General features: G+C 34.3%; 1 pseudogene; it reads right to left on the bottom strand.

Annotated features, from left to right (window-relative positions):
- Nucleotides 1-226: 226 nt before the first annotated feature.
- On the bottom strand, nucleotides 227-1,082 carry LOC149151843 (protein-tyrosine-phosphatase IBR5 pseudogene; annotated as a pseudogene).
- Between the last annotated feature and the right edge of the window lie 4,977 nt (nucleotides 1,083-6,059).

The following is a 6,059-nucleotide window of genomic DNA, read 5'->3' as shown; positions in this document are numbered from 1 at the left end:
GATACAACTTACCTAGTAATACCTAGTAACCTCAAAGCTGACAATTTAGATTATGTTATCATAACAAATCACCAACATTTACCAAAACCCTATTAACATTGACAACCTTTGTATGAAAAAAAATACTCAAATTGTGTGCATAACAAAGAGCCACTATTTTCTGAATCAGTAAGCTCCCAACACTAATTAATACCAAACAACATTTGAATGTACATAAAAGGAAATGTCAAGTGTTTTCCATGCTATTATCCATTGTTGTTGTTGTCACAGTACCTAAAGAATTACTATCTTGTCTACTAGCTGAAAAGTTAAAGCCTCCAAAGCTAGGCATATTTGTTGCCCCAAGATTGAAATGTGGATTTGATGAAAGCTAGCAGAATTTTGGAGGTGAAATAACAACTTGGGTGTTATTTGAAAATCCATATCTGAATGCTAGACCAATTGAGGTTGTGGACACTAGAGTTGATGAGGCATTCATTCCAAAAAACTCCATTTCATAATGTTTCTAGTTTAAGTACAACTGGAGTCAAATTAATTGTTGGTTTCCTCTCCTTCACCCACTAATAACTTTCTGCAAGTCTCCTCCCCTTGTAGCATTCAAATGGGCAATTACAATAGCACTGATATCTTTATGTGAGTTTCCACCCCTTGTAGCATATCAATTAGGCAATTACAGTAGGAGGAGACCTACTCTAGCCTGACATGCAATGTACAAGCACTCGAACTTGATCATTTCAGCATTTCTCAGTAAAGTCAACAACCTTGTTGAAAGGTAATGTTTGTTCTTCTTTAAGGTTGTGGTAAGTGAAGGAATTATTTTATAGATTTTGGCACTTGGGCACCGTATTGAGTATCGTGGTGATTCCTTGTATCTTGAGAAGCTCAGCTATGCATGCATTGTCATAGCTACCAACATAGAGAAAGTCCACTAAAATCTTTGTAAGAAGCACACTGGGTGCATGGGAAGATTTCTCTGTGGCTCCCAACAATCGATGCTCGCAAACGGTGCACACTTCTCCCTCTTCAAATTTGTGATAATTCCCACAAATTATAGAGGGATTCTCACACTCGCACTTCCGCATGGATGCCTAACACAATAATCTATCTCTAGCTCTCCAAATCTGGGCAGGGTTGTGCCCCGCTTTTAATGGCTCTTCCTGCAATTCAAACTCGTGTCGATGGATTTTTCATGATAGACCTACACGTTTCCCAGTGCAAGAAAATCACTCCGGTTGCATGTTTTAGTATAGCTGAACCTAAACCTCCAGTTGCAGATCTAGATCTCTTCTGTCCAGATCTAGTTATGAATTTCTACCTTTAAGTTTTGGATCCTAATAAGGCTAAGACAACAGTGGCTTGTTTCTTAGCAACAAAGGTGTCGTAGCTAAGGTTGAGTCAAGGTAGTTATCAATAAACAATCGATCTAATGGATTATCGAAACTACCTTTGATCAAACCATTGAAAATCCTCTAATCATCTAACATATAATATAATGAAGCAGGATGATGACAAGATGGCAACAGGGGAGGATGGTAGTAGGCAAGTTCTTCTCAAAGGGAAACGCCTTATGGCATAATAAATAGAAATTAAATGAAATTGAGAAAACACTACTTCATAATTAGACTTTTTTTGTGTAAAGTGAAAAATGCAAGAGAAAGCAGGAGAAGAATATTATTTTATAACTTTTCCAAATAACTACTGAAATTACCATCTAACCTTGTCAAAGAACTATCAAAACACATTTCTAATCAAAAGTAAAAAAGAAGGATTTACTGAAGAATGTTATTTTTTGGCTATGGAGATAAGAGTGTAATTAGAGCTAGATATTTAATGCATACTTTTTTCCGAATTGAAATAAATATAATCAAATCAAAGTGTTTGAGGTTGTACATACTGTTAACTTATTCTTGATGTATATTTTTTTATTCAATGAGATGAATGGAATCAAATTAGACCCTTAAGTGCAAACACGGAAGTTATGTGGAAGCCATAATAAATATTTTCCATAATTGTATGTCATGCAACTTTGATATTTTGCTTAGTTCCATGCTAAAATAGCGTACACGAGTCATGGCAGACATTTTTGGAAAAGTTGCCTAGTTATTAAGGTATAACAATGTCGTAGTCTAACTAGCCAGAGGAATTGCCCGGAAAGCTATCAAAATTCTGGTTATATTTAAAGAAATTTTGGCAAGGATTTTTGTAAATCCAAGTTATAGTTGTTAAACTTCAAAATTTTAGGTGTCCTAGACATTTTTGATGGTGCTGAATCTATTTCCACCATCAAAAACACGATTCAAACGCTGTCTCTACAAAAAAAATTGAATTTTTTTTGCCCGAATTCCGGTGACTTTTGGCCGTCCGGGCTATTCCTCCGCCTCGTTAGACGACTCCTATAACAATACAACACACTTATCAGGTAAAATCAAGATTTCAATCAAATGCAATGTACTAAGGAGATTAAAATGAGAGCCGAAAGTGGATACCTCTCGAGCTTGCGTGAAATTCCTTCCACTTTTAATTTGAATGAAGGGATATTTTCAAAAGTTTTCATAATAAGGCCAATTCCTTAGAATCCCTTCATTCAACATATTTTTTTTAGCATGGTATTAGAGCATGTTTTTGAAACACGCCAAATATAATCATGTAGAGTGTTATAAGTGGCTTTGTAAAAATCCCATATTGGGGAAGCTAGATGGACGTTGGAATCTAGGTGAGATAATTTAGTTTTTTGGATTCACAATATTTGGAAGTCTCTAATGGAATCCAAAAATCTCTCTTTAGCTTGGTTTCTTATTCAACTTGGTTTGCTAATATACTTATTAGTAGAATAATGACCAACATGTGTCTTATAACCAAAATGTTATTTTATGTGGTAGAAATGAAAGTCTTAAGAATATATTTATGATTTTCTCCATTTGTTTCCCCCTTTTATGGTAAACTCATCTCTACATCTACTACCTAGAAAGTAGTCATATTAGGCAATAACATCCCTTGCATTGTAGAGTTCAAAGTAATATTATAAGTGATATGATTAAAAATACTCTATCTTATATGGAATAAATGTTGGAATTGATGTCAACGGGGACTTAGAACTGATGGTCTTATTATTTATTTCAATCTAATGATTGTATCCCTCATGATTTGTGATGAATGATCACTGATTTAATGTAGTGATCTTGTTCTGATCAAAGATGTTGACTCATGATGAGGATATTATCCAACTAAGTCTTCATGATCCTAGATTTTTGTAGAGGTCGTTGAACTTTTTGATGATTTTTTTGATGATGCAAAGGAGTTCCAGGTGCTTGGATAGGTCCTACAACTTTTGATGAAGGTGTCCTAAAAGTTAGAAGCATTTTCCCTGAGGTTTGACTGAATTTCGAACTAAAAAACAGGGTAACTCGAGTCTCTTGAAGAAAACTTGCATTAGTAACTTGAGATGTCTTAATGAAACCCCTTCAAGTAACGCTTTTCCTGAGAGCAAGACCCACGTTACCTCTTGTAGGTGAGATTTCCTGCATTCCTTGCATATGCCAATGAATTCTAGAGGTGTTTTACTAGAGTTTTCTTCATGGTTTTGTATGGAAACTTATGTTGACTTAATATATGTTAGGGTCCTATGATTCATATGATCAAATGATGATTGCGTATTTTCTTTCAGTATTGATCCAATTGTAAATAATATTTCATATTGCAAATGATTTCCAATATATATATATATATATATATATATATATATATATATATATATATATATATATATATATATATATATAGATATATATATATATATATATATAAATGAAAAGAGGGTATATAAAAATGGAATAAAAGAAATAAAAAAAGGATGAAAAGAACCCCATAAAAAAATATAGAGCTGAAAATGATGCAAATTCAAATGCCACTACGAGATAAATACTTTGATTTTCTAGAATAAATTGATTGTTGTGTGCAACTTTTTTAAAATGCCACAACCCTGAGTCATTGTTTAGGTCATACAGTGTAATCATGATCAAACAAGTTTAAAATTCTGTTAATTAGATTAGAGAATAAAATTAGCCAAACTGTGTAATCTTGGCTAATGATAGTTAGGTAGATAAATGAGTTGATCCAATTGTTTAAGCTGGGTCAATAAAAATGATAAGTAGGATTAAGATAGGTGTTTTTTCCTCTTAAAGAAAATAAACAAGGGTCTGCACATCTAAATGCACCCTTTGATTGGTCAAAATTAGTCTTAGGTTAGGAGAAAATTGAGTTCAAAAGGGGTCAAAGGATAAAAATGGGTTAATTTTACATCAAAGGCTTTTATCCTAAGTTTGGGATCATTATGTTTTTTATCCTAAGTATTAAACTGATGAAATATTTCCTGCATGTGACAAAAGTTGATTGTCGTATCTGTTAAGTTCTATGTTCCATCTGATGGTTCAATGGACAACTCGTTAGATCGATGACCGACAAGGTTTTTTGGCCCCCCCACCCATCGTACCTTTATCCGTGGGGGGGGGGGGGTGTGGTGGTCTGAAAAGTGGTTTCCTCCCCGCCAGTCCCAGCCCTATGTGTCACCTCCATGTTATTTCATCCCCCCCCTCACAAACCACTTATAGCTTCGACTCCACTCTAAAATCCACCAACCTTCTCCCCTTCCCCGCCAACATTTGACCTCATTATCACTACCGCACCACTCACTGCCTGCCACTTGGACTGTTGTCCCCACTCACCTCCACGTCATTTCTCCACATCACCCTTTGCGGATCCCACTTCCTTTCCACCAACCATGTGCCTCCACATCATCCCCCACCTCCATGTCACCTCACGCCTCCATGTCATATGTATGTTTCATGGTTAGTTAAAACTATGTTTTTTCCTATACAACATAGTAATTTAAAACATGGTTTACAAACAAATGCGAATGCATTTTCACAAACGGAAAGAGGTTCTTGTTGATAACATCTTCATGTACAAAACCCTCTCTCAGTTTTCTAATAGATATTATGGTTTGGGATATACAAAGGTATCACTGGACCCTATTTTTCATAATTTCGAGAGGAAAAAGCTCATGGACAGTTAGTGACTTGGATGCCACCTCATCAAATAAGAGTTGCAATCAAATTCGAATTTCTCTTCTTTATCACCAACAATCCTCAAGGATAGTTCCATAACTCTTCAAATAGTTTTAGTTGCCTTTATTTGTGTTCTATTTTTACAATCAGTTTAGGATATTTTGAAATGAATCTTGATATTTTAAATCAAGATATTTTGTAATAATTTTTTATAAATACTTCATCATTTGAAGTAATAGATGTTGGGACTTGTATTGAGAAAGACTACCATTATTGTAAAGCTTATCACTGAGGTTTAGTGGCCATTTGCATTAATACAAGCAAGTTGTTTTAGGATTCCTGTGTCATATCTATTGGTGAAGTACTTCTCACTGTAATTCAGTTTTTCTCTCTATTTTTTCATATGTATTCAGATTTGTTTTGTCTTTTAAGAAATTAGGTTCAGAATTTGTTTCAAAACACTCTATTCTGGCTTAAGGAAAAATCAATGTTTTCTACTGAACTTTAAATATAGAATTCATATAACAATGCTCTATATCTAAAGTGAATCATAATTTTTTCTTCCTTCCCCCATTTCACAGACTTTAAAGACTTTAAGTATCCAGAGCTTCAAAGTTTTCAGGGTGACTCCACTATTAAAGAATCCAGATTTGCAGAAAACTCATGGTGACTCCACTGCATATTGATCAGATTTATTTCTAAGCAACATGATAGGGTATGTGGTATACCCTATATATGGTGAAGTTTTAAAAGAATTCAAGGATACATTAGTAGATTTTCAAATAGGTTTGTATGTTGGGCATGCAGGTATGTAGGTTAAGGATTGTTATATGCGTTAGGGTTACCATTAGGTTTATGTACATGTATTTTAATGTTATGGTTACATACATGATAGATGATAGTTTATTAGCATAGTCATATGCACATGATTCAGATAGTCAAGAATGATGGTAGCCTAGGGTTGTATGCATTGTTATTGTTGTTTTATGTTAGATA

Source organism: Pinus tabuliformis, chromosome 9 (assembly GCF_031772625.1).
Source record: "Pinus tabuliformis cultivar Carrire ecotype Pingquan chromosome 9, CPIR1, whole genome shotgun sequence".
NCBI lineage: Eukaryota > Viridiplantae > Streptophyta > Pinopsida > Pinales > Pinaceae > Pinus > Pinus tabuliformis.
Note: the sequence above shows the minus strand (reverse complement) of the source record. Positions and strands in the feature narration are given on the sequence as shown.